The sequence below is a fragment of the Cololabis saira genome, chromosome 7 (genome assembly GCF_033807715.1).
Source record: "Cololabis saira isolate AMF1-May2022 chromosome 7, fColSai1.1, whole genome shotgun sequence".
Classification (NCBI taxonomy): domain Eukaryota; kingdom Metazoa; phylum Chordata; class Actinopteri; order Beloniformes; family Belonidae; genus Cololabis; species Cololabis saira.
The window spans coordinates 22,356,165-22,379,589 of record NC_084593.1 but is presented as its reverse complement, the minus strand read 5'-3'; the positions used below and the strand labels follow the sequence as shown (position 1 = coordinate 22,379,589).

At 39.2% G+C, this 23,425-nt stretch overlaps 1 protein-coding gene across 3 annotated transcripts in view; it reads left to right on the top strand.

Annotated features, from left to right (window-relative positions):
• frmpd3 (FERM and PDZ domain containing 3) overlaps positions 1-23,425 on the top strand; it is a 125,420-nt gene that overhangs the window by 42,666 nt on the left and 59,329 nt on the right. For 2 of the 3 annotated variants that reach the window (XM_061725083.1, XM_061725082.1), the window contains exon 2: positions 15,937-16,049. The gene's annotated coding sequence lies outside the window, so the exon portion shown is untranslated. Of the gene's footprint in view, positions 1-15,936; positions 16,050-23,425 lie in introns of those variants that run through there. The other variant, XM_061725084.1, reaches the window with a different exon arrangement.

Here is a 23,425-nt window from a genome sequence, read left to right as displayed (position 1 = left end):
GTCCCTGTCCTCTTCACCATGCGGTGCTGGGACTTGATGATTGGGCCGGAGCTTCGGGAGCTGCATGCTGGCCTGCGGTCCCCACCCCTGGTCATCCCGTTGCTGCTTCCACCTTCCTGCTGTGCTGCTGCCGTCCCTGACCCACCAGTCTGGCCCTCGGCAGGAGGGTCCCCCCTTATGAGCCTGGTCCTGCTCAAGGTTTCTTCCCTCCTAAAGGGGAGTTTTTCCTTGCCACTGTTTGGCTTAAGGTTTTTCTCCCACTAGGGGAGTTTTTACCTGCCATTGTTTATGTAATAACTGCTCGGGGGTCATGTTCTGGGTATGGGTCTCTGGAAAGCATCTAGAGACAACTTTTGTTGTATTAGACGCTATATAAATAAAATTGAATTGAATTGCTAGAACTCTACTTGGTCACCGTAGAAGAACTCCCACAGATCCACATTCTTTCCTGGTGGGTCCATGCTGGCTGGTCCGTTCTGTTGGGCCGGAGGTTGCGCTGGGTCCATGACTGGCCAGATCGTACTGTAACGGAGTGAGGTTTTGGACTCAGATACAGCACACAGAGCACACAGCGGTAGCTTGTCTGGTTTGCTTTATTTCCTACAACAGGGACAAAGAGCAGGCAGGAATGCAGGACAAGGATCAGGCAGTAATCAGTGTCAGGTTCGGAAGACAAGGTCGGGCACCGGAGAACAGGAGACAAGGCAGAGTCCAGGAACAGGCAGGGTCGGCAATGGGAAGTCAGGACAGGGAATGCTGGAGGGTCTTGCATCTAGGTGGCAAAGTGAGTGTGAAGGAGAGTGGAGCTTTTAATCTGTCTTGATTGCTGAGGAGCTGCAGCTGGGAGAGCAGGTGAATGGAGTAACTGAAGAGTTGGGTGTGGCTGGCAGATGAGGTGAGCAGGAGAGGGGTGAGTGGAAAAGTGCTGAAGGCTGTAGGACCAACCATGACACTCACAATGTAACTGCATTCCGTTTGTAAGTGGCTTCAGTACCTCAAGTGTTTTCGTTGTAGGGAAAGGTTAAAGTTATCTTTTTGATGACTGAATAAAAAATAAGGATAATGAAAAACGAAAGAAATCACAACTAGTACTTCATTGCTGTTCCTTTCAATGCTTTAAAAAAACAATATTCTTCATCCATCAGGTTTCAACTTCCTCATAAAGCAGCTGACTTCCCTGGTCATTAACCTGACATTCAACTTGATGTCATAAATTATGTAAAATGTTGAAATTTGCTGTTTTTCTTTCTGGCAATCATATTTATACAATGGACCAGCACCAAACTAAAGTGCTGATTCATGGTTCATCAATAATATTTTTTTTACAATCATATTTAAAAAGTGGAACGTTCCTGTCTTCACAAAGAACTCAAATATTGGCTCGGTCTTTAACTAATTTTATTTTCACACTTTTGCGCAACAAGATTCCTCTATGATCTCAAGAGCAGCCTTCTTCAAAAGTATAGCCAACCAGCATACGAAGGCTTATCACTACAGAAAAGGAGTTTGTTTACAAGCATACCTGTAATTACAGATACATTTTATGCACAAAAGGTATTTTTATTATTTTTATTTTATTATATATATATATATATATATATATATATATATATATATATATATATATATACACATACACTGTTTACATATGATGCCTGCCGCTCTCTTGTATATGCACAGTCCATGGGTACTTCTTAATCCAATATAACCTTGTTTTATTCTATCTAGGTGTTAAATGAGGGCTTGCATGTGGCTTTTCTGTGGGAAAATTCAATTTCCTTCAGCTAATTTTGTACATTTCAGTCACAAACATTAACTCTTCTCTCTGGCTATTTGTATTTAATTCCTTTCATTGCTTTTGTTTCCTTTTTCTTCCCACAGCATATTGACATGAGTCTACTGATGCGTAGATGTCTTCTTTGGGCCTGTAGTATGTTTCTCTTTTAAAACCATTCCATTTTCTTAGTCCTTGTGTCAAACTTTGGACACAGTTGGCTGGGAACCACAGCATCCTCTGTCACACTCCATGTTGAGTCATTTTCTGGAAGGAGTTTTGTAATACTATTCATTGTTTCAACTGAACGCTCCCTTGTTGGGGCCGTGTTTTCTGTCAATCACCTTGGGGCAACACAGTATTTTTACAACACCTTTTTAACCTTATCTAGTTCCTATAACACTCTTAACATTGTGTTTTTCATTCACATAAGAGTTTCTTTTTCTGTATACCATATATATACATATATACAACACTTTATTATTTACTCAGATATTAATGAGCATATAAATAAAACGTTGATGCATGGTGGAATGAAATATGGGCCATCCACCTTCGAGGAAGAGAATGAACTTCTCTACCGGTACCTGATGAAGCACATTTACCTCCAGCAGAGACGAATGAAGGACTCAAGAAGGAAATGTATTGGGGAGCTACGATAACAGCCACCCACACTAGCTCTTAAATGGAGTACTGTATTAGATATATGTACATCCTTTTCATATAGTTTCATATTTTCTGAAGATGATATCCTTCTGTTTTGCTGCCAGGTTTAGTTGTCTCCTTGACTGTGAGCTCTGTAATTGGATGAAGGTGCACAAATTAAGTGGCCTTAAAGTCCTGTGCAATGTCCAGAGAAATCTGTGGTGCCTAACGAAATGTCAACCTCTCAGTCCCACTGTGTTTAACAGGTAAACACAGAGAACAACCTATTGGGGGATGATCTCAATTTGCAGGATATCCTTTTTTGTACAATAGAGCATGTCAGAGTAGAGGGCAACCTGCATGTATGTAGTATGGGAGCTACAAAGATCATTTAACACTGGAGTAATCAAAGACGGATCACACCAATGCAGCACATGTGGGAGAAGATGCATAGTACCGTATTTTTGCGACCATTAGGCGCATATAAACGTCTTATTCTTTTTTTTAAATGTACCGCGTACCCAATAACGCAATGCGCCTATTGTACTATTGTAAGACGGACGTAATTGAGGCCACCATGAGAATGTTAAAGGGGGAAGGGGGGGCCCGCTCGGGCGGCGGGCTCCGTCGTTTACTGTTGATAGATTGTAGATGAGTGGGCTGACGTGTCTGTTGGGCTGGACTGTTGTTCGAGCTTTCGCAAAAGCCGGCATCATTTCCGAGGGGCCGCACGGCACGGAAAGTGACTGGCTGCTCAGCATGGCCAGAGAGCTGCGCGCCTGGGTCGTGCCCGTTGCAGCGCTGATCAGTTCTCGCGGTCTCAGCGCGATCAGGTTTGGATGAAGCCCAACGTGCTGAGTCCTGACAACGGCGCGCCACGTGTGTTTGTTGTTGTAAGGAGGCGCGCGTGTGTGTGTTGTTGTAAGGCGGCGCTCCATATGTGTGTGTAGACAGCGCCTTTTCGGTCGGTGCGCCGTATGTGTGTTTTAAATACAGAAATTACACACAAAACTGAGGGTGCGCCTTTCCACACGGCACGCCGTATGGTCGTCAAAATACGGTATTGTACCATGATAAAATAGCAGACGATATCACTGAGTCCCAACACTCCAGCAGGCTCAACATGGATATCCAAATTCAAACAGCATTGATGTTTCACATACATCCAGCAGCACCATCAGCGGTTCTGTGTTCTGTAGCAAAAGAAAAATGCCAAAGTGCCTGCTCTTACAACCACAGAACATCTGAAAGCATTAGGATGCACATTGACAACAAGACCTTAAGCAATTATAGGCCTTATCTTCCTGCCTGACAAACATTATGAGCTTTTAGCTGACACCTTAGCTCTGCCTTCTCCATTGAATCATCTCTGCTAATGCAGAAAATGAAATGGCTAAGAGGTTTGTTAAATATATCTGAATTGTTTAACCATCATTTTCCTCATCAATAGCCCTTTTAAAGCCTCCATTAGTGAGCGAATGCGGTGAATGACAATTGAAGAAAGAACACTAAGGGATGTGGAGGATGAGGCTTAAGTAAATTTCAAAGGAAACGGGATACAAAATGGTTTGTAATTCTTTCAAGTAGATATAAATGACAAAACTCAAAGTTTTTTTTCAGTCAAAGAGAATTAAATGACAAAAATGCCGGCATTACAGTATTCAGATTAATCCATGTTTCCTTTCTCCTTGTGCATATAGAGTAGATTATAGGATTGGGTGAGATAATCAAACATATAGAACTGTCCAGGAACAAAATAAACTGTCGCGTCTTGACTGAAGAGCTGCCCAAATAATTTATTTAAAGCTTTCATGAAATGGGTAATAGATCTTTTTTCTGAGGTGGCGAGAACCAGAACCACGTTCTTTCTGGCTGGGACATTATATACTCGATGAGAAACCTAAGTGCAGAACTCCTGGGAGTCTTCACAAGACCCTCCCCCTGCAGCACACGCACAGAGTTGCCAGATCTTGGCCGAAAAAAATTGCAATTCAATAATGAAAACACTTCTGTGGAGAAATCTCGTGGTTATAAATCATGAAAACAGTGTGAATCAATGCACGCAAACATTACTGCAAGAGTCAACATGCACCAGGACGACAGATCAGCAATGAGCCGATAGGAGTGAGAATAATATTTTGCCCACTTTTACAATATGTTACATATCACTAGCTCAGAGACAGAGAGCATTGTTAAAAAGGAAGAACGTGTATAGTGTGTGTTCAGTGTGTGTGAGATTTAAATGCCTCTAAGTAATGAGCCACCAGGTGCTACAGTGATTTGTGTACGCTTCCTTCCACTCCTAAACTTTGGTTATGTCCTGTCGGGTCGATGCCGTATGTAGAGACTCTTACAGGGAAAATGAGGCTGCAGATGTTCCCTAGCACAAAATAACCCACAGCTCTGAAAAACAGGTTACAAAACCTGCTTTTTTAAAGTGATTAACAGCACAAGCCCAAAACAAAAACAGATTGGCGGCAGTGACAGAGATGAGAGATTTGAACTTGATGAGGGATGAGGAAGAGGAAGACTTGTTGCTACTATTTGTGGTTACAAAGGAAATTGAAGAAAAAAAAAAAGGTTGTGACGGAAACTTAATCTCATCAAGTCCAATCCAAATCCCTGGATATATATTTGATATAACTTCATATTTTCTGGTGAATCTATAAAAACAAAGCCTATTATAACCGTTTCTCAATTCTCATGTATGAGTCCTATAAAGTATTGGTTTTAAGATCTTAAGGGAGAGCAATACAAGGTCCATTAGTTATATTAATATGTAGAGTGTTTGTTTTTATACTCGATTGAAGTGCGTTTTTCAAGACATGTCTGCTTGTTAGCTGAGCCGCGATGTCATCAATTACAGAAATACACTGTTGTTCCAACTGGAGACGGACAGACGTGCGTCCTTGCGTCCTCCAACGTATGTCTTGAGTCGTACTTTCCAAGTACGAACTACCCAAGTACATAAGACCAGACTTAGCGTGGTTTCGAATTGTGAAACGGACGACTGTCAAGAACAAGCAATGAGAAATCCTAAACCAGAGCAGGGAGAAAAGAATGACATCATTTTATCCTTGCAGCTCTGAGACCGAGAAATGCCACTGTAGATGTCTGCCAATGGCTCTGCAGCTATTTTAGCAGCTATCAACTGAAGTGAGCTGGTAGTCACAGCCAATTTTGATTGACATACAGTGGTCGGTCACATGAGTGATGCTTCATCCATTGTGTTTGCAGTCTATGGTAAAAGAAAAAAGAAAAAAATGATAAAAAAAACTTTAAAAATACTGAGGGCTTTACACTACAAGTTTTTGACTGTGTTGGTGTTTAGACATTTGCTGTGACTTTTTTTTATTGTCCCCTTTCTGATTAAAAATCAAGGATTAACCAAATGGGCTAATGAGTGCTCATTATTAATAATGAGTGCTGTGAGACATCTAATGATGCTACCATGGTAACAGCAGAATACATCCAAATGGGTGTAGTGTTTATGTATGGATTCAGTTTACAACATTGTACACCCAATAATTAAATGTGACAAAGCCCTACATATTTTCCCTTTTTTCTAACATGATGGGCAATTGTTTACATCCTAGTTTACGTTTAAAGGTTAAAACCTGCAGCAGTGGTATTATTTCTGTAAATTGTGTGCAAGAAAGGATTTGTTTGCCCTTGCAAGAGGCAAAAGCCCAGGAGAAGATGCAGAAATGATGTGTGCGCGGCACAAATAAGTAACATTTGATATATATGTGCAAGAGGAATGGAAGAGCTGAGGGTGAAAAACACTGACGAAAATGGACAAAGGGCAATGCTGTGTTTGTGAAACATCAGAGGATGAGTAGAGGACTGAAGGAACGGGAGATGGAGAGAAAAGTGTGGAAAGAGTGTTTAAAAGAGGAGAAATGAAATAGTAGAGAGATAAAGAGCCTTCTAAACATTGTTTCATCTAAGTCAAGACAGTAGAGGTTGTAGGTGTCAACACAGCAGAGAAGGACTTTGGTTTTAACAATTAGTACTCCTGAAATACAGAAATGTTACTTGATTTGTGATGACGTCACTTAGATGCCACAAACATCCCCCAGCAAAGAATTCTATTCGTCAATGTCTGGATCTGTACTACAGTGGCTCTAACAAACACCCAAGTCAACCGGGCTTGCTTAAGCTACTGGTACAAGTTACTTGTTAAGTAGCAAACAAAGGGGTCTCAAACTGCTCATAGCTTGTTTTGAAGTCGTTTTTTTATTTTATTTAGCCCCTATTAGATTTGATAGTTAAGATTGTTTTTGTTTTCATGCGGAGTTAATTTTTTTACTAATTTATTTATACAGCAATAAGATGCCTGTGATCTTCTCTTTGACAATAAATGTTTTAACAATGTTGCAATCACAAACCTTGATATATTTCTACCTTTGAAAAACGAACCCTGAGAACGAGCTGCAACCTATCATTGTATTACTGGATGAGACTCAGCAAAAACATTTAAAAAGTCAATGAGACATGTTTTCTCCTGCTCACAAATCTCTGGTTAATCAGCTTGTTAATGCTAGTGCTAGTCAATATCCCCATACTTTTACGTTTTGAATTTTAATTTGGGCATGCACACAAAAATACACCTGTCTCTTGTAAGAATCAACCTGAGACTGCTCTTTCAAGTTCTACTGAGCTTCCATCTCCTTTTGCATCCTACAATCAAAGCGACAGGCAGCTTGTCTTTGATCCATATCATTTAGGAAATGAATTATGGGAGGGAACCGTATGCTCTTAAGTCATTTCAACCCAGAACACTGTGCTCCACAAGAACAGAGAGTATCAATATGCCTGTCTTCCCAAAATTGTGGTGGAATATTAAGATAGAGCACGATTTAGTGACTGGGAGCTGGATTGGGACAGTAATTTAGGCTGGTGACCATTTGTGTGAAATATAGCCCTATAACCAGGCCACATTTTTAGGCACTTTTATAGGATAAGAATAATTGTCTTCATTCAAATGATTATTAGTAAATCAAAGACTAAGTAGCCAACAAGTGCAGAGTACTCTTGTGTACCTCATAGAAAACAAGTGTATTTTATTAAAAGGTAAGCAACACCATAAACCCAAAATAAACCAATGAAGCATCAGAAGGATTTTGAAAATCTAATTTTGAGATAAAGAAGTTAGTCAGTGTTCCTTTAAGATATTGGTGTGATGATGAAATAAATATGGACTGATAAATGTGGCAGGATACATTATATACACGAGGTAGATAAATGTGACGTATTGTGCAGGAGCTCAATACAGTACATGAGCGAAGCTAATGTTGATTGAGCCTGTTTTACAGCAATAAAAGTTCCCACATTTTAAGCTGTTCATTACTTTGAAACTGGTTTTTGAGTCAACTTTTGTACACAATCCAACACATAAACTTTTCTATTCACAAATGTGTGTAGTGGATGATATTATAATGTAATATCACACCTGTCAAGCATTCAAATTATGTTAAAATATACATGCAACCATGGCTTAAAATGCCGTAAAAGACTCCAAAATGAAGTTCTTCAAGATTGCGTCTTTAATGCACCAGCCAAATAATATTTTAGGCGCATAAGGCAATAACAACATTTAACATGGAACAGATCAGCTCAGGAAATAAGACCGATTAATAGTAAAATATAGCAAAATATCTATTTAGAATTAAGGTTTGTGTTTCCTATAAGATCTGAAGTTTGTCTTCCATAGTTTTTATAAATAAAGGTCATCAAAAACCATTTTGGGAAATATAGCCTAAACTACATAATGCAGTTAAACATGTTTTATGTTTTAAAATGAACTTTTTTATCCTTTTAGTCCACTGATGATATTACACCTCACAATTTCACATAATGTAAAAATCTAATCATGTGTTAATGTGGCAACCACAAAAAAAAAAGCCAGAAGGTGAGAATGTAATTGAGGTCTTTATTAAATGACTGACTGTCAGGGGAGGATTTTAGGACCAAAGTGCAGCACAACAATAGAGTCTTTGACTGAATTAGACATATCGACAGAAAGGTTCTTCAGCTGGAAGCAGGTCACAGTCCTTGGTAGACTCGAGGAACCAACAGAAACCAGTACCGACTGGCAGGCTAGTGAGTGCTCTGGAACAGGCCCACTATTCCTGCGGGTGTTGGATGAAGGCTACAGCTCCGTGGAGGGGCTAGCTGGAATTGTGATCGAGGCAGAAGCATTATCAGAACCAGGCAGACCATCAGCGGGGAAAACAAAGTCCAGAGGGAGCAGGCAGAAGGATTGTCATGGACGGGCAGAGGGTCGATGAGCAGGGCAAACTACATCCAGAGAGCAGACGAAAGACTTGTTGTGGATTGGCAGAGACAAGAAGGCGTGATCGGGGCAATCTGGAGCCGAAACCAAGATGTCAGTCCAATAATGAGTGCTGGAAAGTGGTGCATGCTGCAAAGACAATCTGGCACTGAGTGCTGCTTAAATGCTGGCTGATGAGCAGTGAGGATCTGCAGCTGGGACCAAACAGGTGTGGGACATGAAGCTGCTGAGATGGAGCTCACAACACAACACAACAGGGCAGAGTGACATGACAGGCTCTGGTATTGAAAAAACATTTAAAAGCTCCGTTCCCAACCATGTCTTCACTGCTCTTGTTTTAGAGGTTGGAGTGAATCACTTGACTTCACTGCTTTTCCCTCACTCACTCATCCCGTGTCGCTTTTGAAATTGAAATCTGAAGTAACCCTAGTGTAGCCGCACGATACATCCTGGAGCGAGTCGATGAGAAATGGGTAAGAGTGAGCGCAGGCCATGCCAGGGCCGTGAACAGTGTACCAGCCATCCCACACGTCTCCAATGAAAGAGACACACCTACACCCACCACTGCTACTTGCAGAGTAAAAGTAAACATAAAGTGACAAACAACTGACACATAAAAAAAACAATAAATAGTCTCAATTAGACACTTTAATTAATAAACAAATGAATGAATCACCAAATTGTTCTGTGTAAACTTGTACCGTATCGTAGCGCATGTATGTTGATTGTCTTATGGTTTGCATCCTTTCTGGTGAGGTAAACGAAGCCAAACTTCAGGCATGTCTTAAGGACATTAACCTGGATGTCCACTGACTGAGGTTATTGTTTTTGGTCCAAACACTCTAGGAAGGGATTAGATGACATTGCAATGGCCTCCAGTGCAACTGTGCGGAACCTGGGAGTTCTGGGAGTCTATCAAGATTCATTATTTAAACAGCATATTAATCTGACGCTAGTTTGGGTTAAGGAGGCTGACAACACCTCTGCCTTTAAAACCAAACTTAAAATGTTTCTGTTTAGTAAAGCATATAGTTAGTGTAACTCTAGGGCCAGTAGTCGTAGCTGCAGCTACAGGACAAGACCAGCTGGTCTTAAACATAGTTTTGTTGTAGATACGCTGCAGGGGGACTCCAACATGATCCACTAAGCGGTGCTCATCACCCCTCTTTCTCTTTACTTTCTTCAGATCGACCCTCAGTTATTAATTAGAAGTATTTCATCACCATAATTGCGCTCCATTGTTCTTGTAGTTTGTTGTGCTGCTCTGCCCCCTCCTTTTCTCTTCTGTAGATGTTTGCAGGTCAGAGCTTCCAGAGGTGCATGCTGACCTGCTGTCCCACCCTTGATCCCCGTATTTACCTCCATCTGTCTGTATAGATGTCTTTGTTGGATATCTACTGACATCCTGACCTGCAGTCCCACCCCTACCACCTCAGTGTCTGCTGTTTACTTCTGTCTTTATAGTCGTTTCTGTAGTACACCAACTAATCATGTATCAGTAATATGTACATAGAACTCTTAGTTCTCCTGTTCACAGATGATCAATACTAATATATCTTGTCTTTTGTACCTTTGACACTATATATGTGCCTCTCCTTTCTCTGGTCTCCATCCTCTCTTTCCTATCTCCCTCTTCCTGCTCTACTCGGCTGGCCTTTGGCACGAACATCACCCCATATGACCCAGGTCCTGTTCAAGGTTTCTTCCCTCCTATAGGGGAGTTTTTCCTTGCCACTGTTTGGCTTAAGGTTTTTCTCCCACTAGGGGAGTTTTGACTTGCCATTATTTATGTAACAATTGCTCAGGAGTCATGTCTTGTGTCCCTAGAAAGCACTTAGAGACAACTTGTGTTGTAATAGATGCTATATGAATAAAACTAAATATTGAAATTAAGAGCTGATAAGTGTTGAAAATTGATGATTGTAAGATAGACAGCTAATCTTTGCAACAGATAAGAGATGAGTAACAAAATGTTCGAGTGTGTATTGCTCCTATATGAGATGAATCAACATGTACATTCAGGAACAAAACATTTTGAAAAAAGAGCTGTTCAGATTTTAAGCCATCTTTTAAAGTTCTTGCATGTTGTTTTGTTTACAGAGCTATTACTTTCTACTGTCAGTGTAAACAAGCTCGTTTCTAGAAATGTGGCTCTGCTTGGCTCCTTTTCAAATGGATCTCAATCAAAAGTATTTTTGCAGCTCATAGCGCGAGAAAAAGCTCCAGCATCATAATGGCACGGACACACTTTAAACTTTAGACTGAAACTAACTTAAAACTCCAAAATGTATTCATACAGTATATAAAGTTAAGATTTACATCAGGTTTGTATGTGCTGATATCAAAATCTTGATTAAGCTACAAAGATTAAAATTTTCATGCCCTACAATAATAAAGCAGACTGTTGGAAAAACATTTGCTTGTTCATGAAGATTATTGCTGTCATGAAAAAATACAATTGAGGTTTCAGGGGTGAATGAATAGCTTGTTGTTGTTTTGGTTTGGTTTTTTACAGAAAATAATGATATCAAGCTTGTGAAAAGAAACATTGCAAAAACCGTTGGCAAAGAAAAGATATATTGGAGTTTCAACAGAGCCATGTGTGATTTTAATGTTAAAATATTCTTCAATTTTATTTGGACTTCTACTAACTGTCTCTCTCTCCCTGTGGTTTGTCAGGTAGTGTCTTATTTGGAAATATCTGTATAAATCGTTTGATACAAGTCCAAATTGTTCCTGAAGTTGTCTAAATGATTTAATCACTGTTCCATCAAATAATTGATTTATTGTGGTAAGTCCCCTATTGGCCCATATTCGGTACCCACCATCCCCTATTGAAGGGGGGGACTCTGGGTTGCCTAAGATCGGCATGGCTCTCGAGATTGAATTTGGGCCCCCTAACCATTTTTTAACTGTATCCCACACTTTCAGGGTGTGTTTGATCCATTCATTCTCAATCTTAAGTCTGTTAATAGATTTAATACTAATAAAGGGCAGTACATCTAATGTGATCCCCTTTGTCGTACTCTGCTCTATCTTAACCCAACCTGTTTCCTCGTCTTTCACAATCCAAGACACTATTGCAGCCACCTGAGCAGCCCAATAGTTTTTTAAATGGGCAAGCCCAAACCTCCCTTATCTTTTGCTGAGGTCAAGGTTTTAAGTCTTATTCTGGGTCTTTTGTTCTAAGGAAAAATGGGAATTGGAACTAAATATTATAATCGAAGATAGTCTGTGGGAAGAATTATGTATGGCCAGTCACAAAGGATTAAATAGTCAATTATGGAAAGAGTTTGATTGGAAATTAAAAATGAGATATTTTAACACTCCCCTGAATGTTTCTTTGTTTGTCAAGACACCTTTGATTGAAATGTGTTGGAGGAATTGTGGAGGAATTGGGGATTATGCACATATCTTTTGGGATGTCCAATAATTCAAGTGTATTACAAAAATATCGAAGCAGAAATGAAAAATATTGTCAAGGTAAATGTTCCTCTGGATCCTATGGTGTACTTGTTGGGAGCTGTAGCAAAGGAAACGTATAACGCAGAACAGAGATATATACTGCGGATTTTGTTACTGATTGCCAAGAAAATGATTACTGTGAATTGGAAGGACAGTAAATCACCGACAGTAACACAGTGGAAGCAGAGACTGAAGCAGGTATACATCATGGAACAGATGACCGCAAGGCTACAAATGAAAATGGACACTTTTGACCAAAGATGGGGAGATGTTGTGTTGTATTTGGATACTGATGGAAATGGGTTGTAGTAAAAGAAGGGGAATTTTCTTAATAAGTAATCTTGCTGTCTGTATTAATGTTGACCTAATATGCACTTTTTGATTGTCTGTGTAGGGAGAAAGGTTCTGTTATTTGTGAAAAAGGAAAAAAAAAAAAGGAAAAATTTAAAAGTACAACAAAACATAACTTTCATGTCACTGTTGCCTGTAGCACTTGGTTGGCAAGTTTTTAATTGCAAACAAAAAGAGCACTGAAGCATGAGTGTATGACTGTTCTGTATGAAGTGTATGAATGTGAAATTCTGCTTTCCAGTTTCAGACTATTTCAACCTCACGTCAACAGAATCCATCCATTTCCACCTGCTTCAGTTGTATTCAGGGTCACAGGGAGGTGAGAGTCTATCCCAGCTGTCATCAGACGGGGGGAAGGTTACCCTGGACAGCAGACCAGTCCATGCAGGGCCACACAGGGACTAATGAGACAATCAACTATCACACCTATAAACATCTCTGAATCAGCACCAAAACTAGCTTGCATGTTTGTGGACTATGAGAGTACCCAGAGAAAAATAGACTTCACACAAAAAGGCCTGAGGTCAGGTCCCTGGGAGTTTCTTGCTGTGAGGTGACAGCCAGAAACCACTGTACTGCAGAGTGCCAATTTACTTCATTTCAAACCTGAAGAATCAGAGGATCCTCACCTACGCCACAGCTCCATGTCATAAATCAGTGTCTGCAGCACCTTTGAGCTGCTCTGCAGTAAACCATTGTGCAGGTGACATTAACAGACTTCAGTAAACAGTTATTTTGTTTTGCTTTTTTGTTTGTCATCTTTTACTGGCTCCATCAGTGTTTAATGCATTATGACGACAGGGAAATAAATCTCCGTATGTGTCTCTGGAACCAATATCACAACAGCAAGATAACACTTTTGTGTGTGTATGTGTGTTTATTTCCCCTGATAAATGCACAGAAATACACTTAATTGTTTTTCATGTTGAGTTTAGTCTTATTTTAACACCTGAAAGTTTCATTGAGATAAGAATTTCGATTTAAAGACAGACCCCAGGGTGAAAGACTTTTAGGACACAAACAGCAGGGAACAATGCAAACAATTTATAAAAAAAAAACAGTTAACATCACCTGGAGGATTGTTTGTTTAATATTGAAGAGCAGTTTGCAATTCATTCCACTATTTGGACGCACACTACATAAAACCAGCTGAGTTAACAGTTACAAGCACAAAGGGAACATCCGAGGCTTGCAAATGCCGGATAAGAGGCACATTTACCAGATTTAAACAAGAAAAAAAGAAGTTAGTTACTTTCAAAGCGTCAGGAGAAAAGTCTTAAAGGGGACCTATTATGAAAAACACTTTTTTCTTGCTTTAACATATATAAAGTGGTCTCCCCTCAGCCTGCCAACTCAGAGAAGGAGGAAAGCAACCAAATTCTGCAGTGTCTGTACAGCCGCCCGGATGAACCATCCAGTGTGATGTGGCTTCTACGAGCCGTTCAGATTCTGCTCCCGTCGTTACGTAACGACGGGAGTAATGCGTGAAACCACGCCCACAACTAACTCTGCTAGCCAGAGCTTCCGCCATTTTTCCGTAGCGGTGTATCGCGTCATTCGCGTCAGGCAGCCAATCAGCACAGAGCCTCATTATCATAGCCCATATCCTGCATAGATAATGAGGTTATAGAATGGGAAGATAAAGACATGGCTCAGAGGCTGAATTTATAATTTATTTAGCAAAAACAATCAAAAGCTTGTTTTTAAGACATTCAAGGCCTGTTTAAAATAGGTATTAGATGCCATAATAGGTCCCCTTTAATAAATTAATGATACAGGCTAGCTCTTCTAGTTCATTAGGAAGTCCAGTTACAATTCGATATGTAGAAGGACTAACATGAATGCTGATGCAACTGGAGACTTACAGTATTTTTGGTAAAAGACAGGCGCCGGTTCACTTTATTATCTAATTTTATTTTTTGGACCAGATGTTAAGCATTAGCTGTGAATGAAAGTATGTAGCTGAGTTAAATTTCTTGGGTGTTTGTGTAGCTCCATCTACACGACTAATGTGGGAACCATTGAAAATTAAAATCGGTACAATTGATGATTTTCTTTTTATGAGCTCCTAATCAAGCTGATTACTGTGCACACTGGTGGAAATGCAAATGAGAGCAACAGAGAGTACATCAAAAGACTGAACCCCAATACTCAATATGTAGTTCAGCATATATTAACATGAACAGTTTATTTTTATTAACTATTATTTTCTAACACTCCTGGAGAAACAAGAAGGAGAAGGTAGCTAACTTCATGTAAGGTTTTAGCTTATTTTTCGCTTACTTTTAAATAAAATAAGTGGCTCCTGCTGTTTTGCACGCCTACTTTCATCCCACTTACTTACTAATGTTTGAGTAAGATAAAATTATGTGTATTGGCACCGTGTCCAAAGTGTATTCCGCCTCTTGCCTGATGACAGCTGGGAGTGATGCCAGCCTATTGAATCGATAATGTAATCAAAAATATACTATATATGAGTCTGAAATGGGTCTTTCGTCCTAATCAGTCTAACTAAGCACTTCAAGTATGTCACAGGAGTCAAGGACCCAAACATAGTCACAGGCAGAAGGATGAAGATTAAATGAACCTTTTTTAAGTAAATTAAAACTAAAGGTGGAAGAAGGGCAGATCACACAACAAATACAACCTCTCAATATCACAGTGAGATTTCCTCAAACTTCCTGTATTTTTTCATAATATTATGTGCTGAAAATAATGAAAGACCCCAGATCTTTGCTGAGCCACGAGCCATCCCCGTCCTTGCTGTTATTCCGACTGCTTGTCCAGCTCCTGACTGTTGTAACCTGTCATGCACTGGCATGTTTGAAAAACAGAAAGTGCTGGAGGGAAGACGTGCAAGAGTTCTGTCTCCATAGAAAACCGTAGCACCAATAAAAGCTGTGTGATCACATTTGTGTATGAGTTGTCTATTTCCTTTACGAGCCCTTCCAGTGTTACTCCTGCAGTATAGTTATGTCATTGTTTCCATAGCAACGCATACTGTTCGGGATAAATACTGATGGGATTGGAGCACACTTCAAGCTTTTGGTATTCCTCTTTTCTGTCACTGTCACCTGTCACCAGCTAGTTGCGGATTGTAAAATCTTCCAGAGCGATATTGATTGCATAATCTATAAATGTGTCTGTTTCTCTTTGCCTGCCTCACAATATATATATTTTTTTATTTTTTTACATTTTAGATTTCTATATATATATTACGACATAATTGGTGAGTGAAAAAGCTTCCCAACATTTATGTTTGTAATTTACATATTGATTTATCTCTTTACAGCTAGGTTTTTATCGCAGACAGACATTTTATGGCCCATTAGAGGAGCATCGGCTCCACCACCCTCTGCTTCTGACAAACATTAAGTCTCCTTGTTTATTTGTTTCTTCACAGGTACACGCACCACAGTCCTGATGGTTCTGTGTGTTGGTGGCAGTCGTCTCCCATAAAAGAAAACATAAAAACAAAAAAAGGATCTCCTGTCCAACAACCAGCACTCAAAGATTGTAAGTAAACCTTCTTCCAGTCTTTTTTTTTCTTTTCCTATTCAGCATACCAAAGCTTTACAAGGTTCCCGAGAAAACCCTGTGCTAATATCACTCCGTGAAATTGTTAATACAGTAGAAAAGATAAGTCAAGTCTAAAGATAAGAAGCTATTAGTAAATTTGGCTGAGTTGATGACAGATTCCTGCTCCTTTGCACCATAACCCGCTACAGCATTAGAAGGCTGTTTGAAAAAGGATAAGACAGGAATCGGATGTAAACCCCAGACTAAAACTATTTCTTCTTTAAATACATGACCTCTCTCTTGTTGACTGATAATTCCACAATAAACCATTTGAAAAGAGTACTAGATAATAGTGGTTTATCCTCTCGCCCTTTCAGTTTTACTGGTCTTCTCAAGAGACACTGCATATATCCAGTTAGAACTCTGTCTTTGTAGGAATCCTCTGTTTTTATGATATCGCAGAAAGGTCATCCACATCAGTAGTGTGTGTGTGTGTGTGTGTGTGTGTGTGTGTGTGTGTGTGTGTGTGTGTGTGTGTGTGTGTGTGTGTGTGTGTGTGTGTGTGTGTGTGTGTGTGTGTGTGTGTGTGTGTGTGTGTGTGTGTGTGTGTGTGTGTGTGTGTGTGTCCTCTTCAGCTTTTGCTCATATCTGCAATTCTGCATTTCGTCCATGCCAATGAGCAGCGAGCTGAAGGAGAGCTACTCTGCGATGGCCAGGTGCATCAGCCAGCGGCTATTGCTCGAACAGAATTAGGTACTGAAATAAATCCGCAGAGTACAAAGCCTGGGATCAGTACACTAATCAAATATGCAGCAGTCATAAGACATTATATGAACAATCCAGTATAAATATGATTCAAATACCATTATTCAGTTGTTATTAATGTCTTTCCGTTTTGGTCTAAACTATCTTGATACAAAAGCATGTTTAAGGATACGTAAGTCTGTGCATTAAAACACAGTGTGGCAAAGATTTGTAAAATTGCTATATTACCATATAAAAGACACTTTTTTGCATACATGAAAAACATTGTTTAGTGTAGGCATATTTTAATATATAATTAACTCACAAGCTCACTTATTGTCTTTGAGAGATTGTCACATACTGTATGTGTCTCTGGACCTCCTCTATGCTGAATCACAGCCATGAATTTAATTTCACTTTTTAACATGAGTAGCAGGGAAAAGAAAGAAATGGAAATGTTTCTTGTCAGTCCCATGATTCAGCTGGCAAATGGTAACATCTCCATTTACATTATCTCACTGAGATCATGGGATGGGAGAGTTAATTTAGTTTTGGACCATTCACAGTGGAGGAAGTGGTTCCTCATGCTGTCCTGTTTCTAATTGGTTACGTTTCAGACAAATAATTATCTGATTAGGTTCAGACACCAAAAATGTTTTGGCAGGTTTTAATAGGTTTAGAAAAATCTATGATTAAGAAAGTCATTAAGAGTAATCAGTAAGCAGTGTTTGCCCAGTCAGGTCCTTGAGGGCCACAGCCCTGCATCTTTTAGATGTGCTCCAGCACACCCAAATCAAATGGAGGGGTCATTATCAGACTTGTGCAGGCATTGATGACAAACTGATGGTGATCAGCGTTATCCTAATCAACTGGGCTGGAGCATGGAGGCATCAAACACCTGCATGGCAGTGGCCCTAGAGGACCTGACTTGAGGGTTTTACACCAAATGAATAAATATATAATATATATATATATAATATATAATATTAAATTGCTATATAAACACATGGTCTGGTCAAATTATAAAGAGAGTGGGTGGTAACACTATGTTAAATCAACTTCGGTCTTGAAATGTTTGTGTAATTGTTGTTCCTCATTTAGTAAGTATGTATTGTCCATTACCTTCTGGTACTATTGTTCTTACCATCACTGACGTGTATGTATGTACTATATGTATGTACGATATGTCCATGTCCATTATGTCCATTACCTTCTGGTATTGTTGTCCTTACCATTGCTGGTATTTATTATAAATATAAGTTAACGGTGTATTATAAATATAAGTTAACGGTTAACTGTCACCCATGGTGACAATATATATTGTTCCTGGATTTGCGCGCATTGTGGTTGTGAAATGCATCTGCATTTCACAGCCACAATCTGTGTAAATTTAGGTGAGATGAACTGTAGAATAATTGTTTTTGTTTTGTTTAATTAGTTTATTATAATTTGATATAGATCTTTTGTTCATTGTTTTGGTTCAAATGTTGAGACAGGAGGAAGCCTTAAAAAAAAAAAAAAAATTGTCAAGTTGTTAATGAGAAACAAGGGTGGGATTAAATACATTTTCTTCTTCCCACTCCCTTTCGAGTGTTAACGAGTTAATTTGTATTTTGAACCTGCACCTCATAAACCTGATAATGGTATTTGTTTAATTTTATGTTGCACGCAGGTCTCTTATGTTATATTGTATTTCTCGAAATAAAATATGAATGGATGAATGAATGAATGAATGAATGAATGAATGAATGAATGAATGAATGTGAATATGTGAGCCTTTCTCAGAAGCAAGGGTGTAGTCATTACCAGGTGGTAATATTTGAAGCGTGTTCTCTCTGTACCAGCATGTCATTTTAACAACACATCATGTACAGGTAACAAGTTGTGCTCATTTCATGTAGTTGTGGCCCAGCATGGATTCCACTTGATGTTACAATTGTGTCCATGTCACCCATAAATATTTAATTCTAGCTTAAACTATGTCCAGTTTAGACATCTAATGAAGATAAAATTGCCCAGAAGGTACACACAATTGCAAAGATGCTTCAATCTGCACACACAATGAAGCCTCACCACTAAAAATGTTGTAGTTATATGTAAAATAAAAGCTTTAAAATAATCACAGTGTGAAAGTTTGAAACAGTTACAGTATGTCCCTTTAAATGTATGCCTTAAAAAAAATGTGACTATATCTGCCACTGCTGGGGTTTACCTCTTCACATCAGGTGAACACAAGCAGAATACCACATAAAATGTGCCATTTCACAATTCAAAAGCCTTTATTGTGACACCACATTTTTGTGCCGTAGAAAAAAGTGTAACTCTCAGTGTTACAGCTGGAGGAAACAAATGATTGTCCTTCACCACTGAGCATTTAAGCAAACTGTGATGAGACAAGATGGTACAGAAGACCTGGGATTCTGTGGAGAGACAATGTACTGTAGATGGAGTCAGGAAAAAAATAAAGTGTCTCCGACTGCTGTGGTGGTGACAACTTACTATTCAGGCATATGAAAGATGTTGGTTTTCTGCATCTCTCTCTCTTTGTGTAAGGAATTCATGGTGATGCTTTCCAAAGCATCTTCCGCTGGAATATTACTACACAATCTATTGCTCAGCCTCTAACAGTCTCAAGGTGCATGTGAATTAATGTGAGTGGACAGAAAAACAAAACACTTCACACTTCAAAGATCAAGTACTAATCTAGGATGAGATGCCAAAAAGCCACTGTCGTATCATCAGAAACATCACACTTGCTATAATAATATTTCAATACTTACTTCAATTTTGACTTATTTATTATGGGGTAAATGTAGGATTTTCTTACAGCAGTATTTTAAAACTGTAGTCTATTACTGAGAACCACTGACAGGCAGGTCACCTGCTCTTATGCCAAAGCATAAATCAAACCTTTTCCAAAACTTTTCAAAGTTCTAATGCAGAAATCCCCTCAGCTTGGGAAGTGTCTTTTACCATTTTGCTACATCACTGATATGGGAGTCATCCCAGTACAATGGTTGTATCAATAAAATTGATTCAGTTTGGATTTAAACTGTAGTGATCTCTCTTTCTGTCAAGCCGTGTACTGGTTGCAGGGCCACGCTGCATCCCCTGCTATATTGACTCACTACACCCTGTTCAGAGTTGTTAGAGACAGCGTGATTCAGATGAACCCAACCAAAGGCTAGACTGGTTTTCCTAGCATGAACCATTTACCAGATCAAAACCAGCCTGTCTGCCCTTTTTTAGCATATATATAGCATATTTTATAGCATATTTAGCATATATACTTCATACCTGACCTCCGTGCATCTCCTGCGCTTGACTTGACTTTACTCTTAACTCTCACCGTGTTCAGCTACTCCATATCTACTTCTTTCTGCCTCCTATCTGTTTGTACAGGGAATGCAAATTGTTTGTTTTGCCTTCTGCTCCATGTAATTGAAGCCCATAGATGCCATCAAATACTGTGGATTTTCTTATCTCTAACCCCTTGAGCTCTGAGAGATCCCTCAGATGTACTTCCTCTCCTGTTGAGATAGAGAGATGTCAGAATCTTTGGGTTACTCACACAGCTGGGCTTGTTCCAACATGGTCCTAGAAGAAGAAGGAGGGATGTGAGAAACAGTGAAACAGAGACTGCTTCTGCGGTGAACTGTGAGGATGCAATCGGGAAATCACGGCTAACTTGTTTTTTTGTGAAGTTGACTTAACTTAGGCCAGGTCCTTTTATTGAATTTTCTTCATAACAGCAGGTTTTGTGTTCGATGATGCTCTTTACACGTGTATAGGTGTCTTACAAGTCTCTGTCTCACCGGGTGGCGCAGCACTCTTATTTATTCACAGAGAAGGACCACTAATGGGGTCATTATGTATTCTGAGAGTTTCATCTTGACACCCACTTTTCCTAGTAAAAGAAATGACTGACACAGAAATACAAATAACACGCTTTAAGGCATTGCAGTAATGAAGTGGCAAAATAAAATAGATTTATAAAAAATAAAAGATTTGACAAGAGAAATGTTACTCTGAATTTGCCTAACTAGTCTATTTCTTCAGGTTTACATTGTCTCTCTACTTTTTCTTCTGTCAGTGTTGTTAATGTTTGTTGTTATCATCTTGTTCATGTTTGATTTTAATGGTTTGGGAAGAAAAAGCCATTGGCGACAAGCTTGGAGATGCTGTATTCACAGTAAAATGTATTCATTATTACAGCCAGCCTCAAGAATGCAGGCTCCTCCCTGAAGTCAATGCTCGCTTTAGTGTTGTTTGGTTGTAAACCTGAACATCCTCATGAACAACGAAATGCCGAGGGGCTGGAATAATAAAGTCTTGACTGTGTGGACCTGCATAAGGTCAGTTTATACTTTGTACGTTTACCTACATTCCCTTGTTTTTCAAAATGCTGAAGCAATGTTATGGGCAGAAATATGTGCCACTAGAAACTGAATTTGAATCATTTATATTTGAATTTGAATTGCTCAACTTGAATTATTGCATTAAAAAACTGAATCTGAATCACATAATTTGAATTTGTATTGTTTAATTTGAATCATTGCATTAAAAAACTGAATCTGAATCACATAATTTGAATTTGTATTGTTTAATTTGAATCATTGCATTGAAAAACTGAATCTACATTCCGAAAAACTGAATCTACATTCAGCTCTCACAATTCAAATTCAGTTCTGGAAATTCAATTTCAATTCTACTGTGCCAGACATCCGGGTGTTCTGGAGGAACAGCAATCGAGTGCAGATACAAAGAACTCGGTTATCAGTCACGTGACGTTTTTTGTTGTCAGCGCCATCTGGAGGACCGACCGGGGACATTCCAGCCCCCCGGTCTCGCACTCTGCAGCACGCCGGTTTCTCCCAGTGGCCAGCCGCGGTACTGCAACAAAAAAATCCCATGTGGCCCAAAAAGCTTTTTTCCCATAGACTGCAAATAAGTAAAAGAGAAGCCTCTAAAACTGTTCACAGGAACCTCCAGCTGTAATCACCGGCAATTACTAATCTTTGTATTCTATATTTTTAAGTCATGGACTTTATACATACCCATACCTGCCAACATTGGGCTGTGAAAAAGAGGGAGATTTTCTGGGGTAGCGGTTGGAATGCTCCACTCACAACATTCCCGCTCTGATATAAACAAGACCACTTTTAATGAGCTTTAAATCCATAGCTACAACGAAATGTGCTAAAATGTACCTCCCAAAATGACTCTACAGCCTTTTTGGAGCCAAATATGTTTAATATTAATAACAATAAAATACAATATACAATTGTACATACAATAATAACAAAAAACAATGCTGTCATCTGACAACTCAGGTGAAGAACCAGTAGCCTGGAAAACAGAGGAAGTTGTTGTTGATGTTGTTGATGACAAAAAGTGTTTTTTGCACCTTTTGAAAAAGCAGGAGAAATGGCCACACAGAAAAAACCCCAATGAGTACGAATAATTCTATTCTTTGCGCACTCCTTTCTTGCAAGATAAACCATACCAGCTGGAGGTTCCTGTGAACAGTTTTAGAGGCTTCTCTTTTACTATTGCGGTCTATGGGAAAAAAGGGATTTTTTTGTTGCAGTACCGCGGCTGGCCACTGGGAGAAACCGGCGTGCTGCAGAGTGCGAGACCGGGGGGCTGGAATGTCCCCGGTCGGTCCTCCAGATGGCGCTGACAACAAAAAACGTCACGTGACTGATACCCGAGTTCTTTGTATCTTCACTCGATTGCTGTTCCTCCAGAAGACCCGGATGTCTGGCACAGTAGAATTGAAATTGAATTTCAAGAACTGAATTTGAATTGTGAGAGCTGAATGTAGATTCAGTTTTTCGGAATGTAGATTCAGTTTTTCAATGCAATGATTCAAATTAAACAATGCAAATTCAAATTATGTGATTCAGATTCAGTTTTTTAATGCAATGATTCAAATTAAACAATACAAATTCAAATTATGTGATTCAGATTCAGTTTTTTATTGCAATTATTCAAGTTGAGCAATTCAAATTCAAATATAAATGATTCAAATTCAGTTTCTAGTGGCACATATTTCTGCCCATACAATGTCCACATCACATGGTGAGAGGTTGTATCAGTTCTGCTCACATCCTAAATACACCTTTGCGGCAAACGTGCCCATCACAATATCAACAGGAAAATAGATGAAAAAGAAAACAAATCTGTTGACGTTTGGTGTGTTGCGTTCTTTACAGATACAGTACTCTCATAACCTATAAAGATGAAATTACGGGCTTATCTAAGAGACGGCTGCCAGACATTCGTCTACAGCTGGCCCTGAATTCATCCTGCAGGCTGAATTCTGGAGAAATATACTTAAATAACTTAAACCAAAACTAATTATGATCCAAAATCCAATCGGAGACATAAAATAAATTTCAAGATTCATTTATATCATAATGTAATGAGTTGTGCGATGGACACACATGAATGGCAACTGCAAGATAGGCTCAGTATGTGGACTACATACATAAATCATGCTTCGAGGTTCTTGCACAGATGTGTGCAGAATAAAATATACCGTACATTTATTTCTACTTAATAAGACACCCCCATTTAAATTTTTTAGCTGCGGCTGATGGAGAGTCAAGCGATGTTGCTTGAGT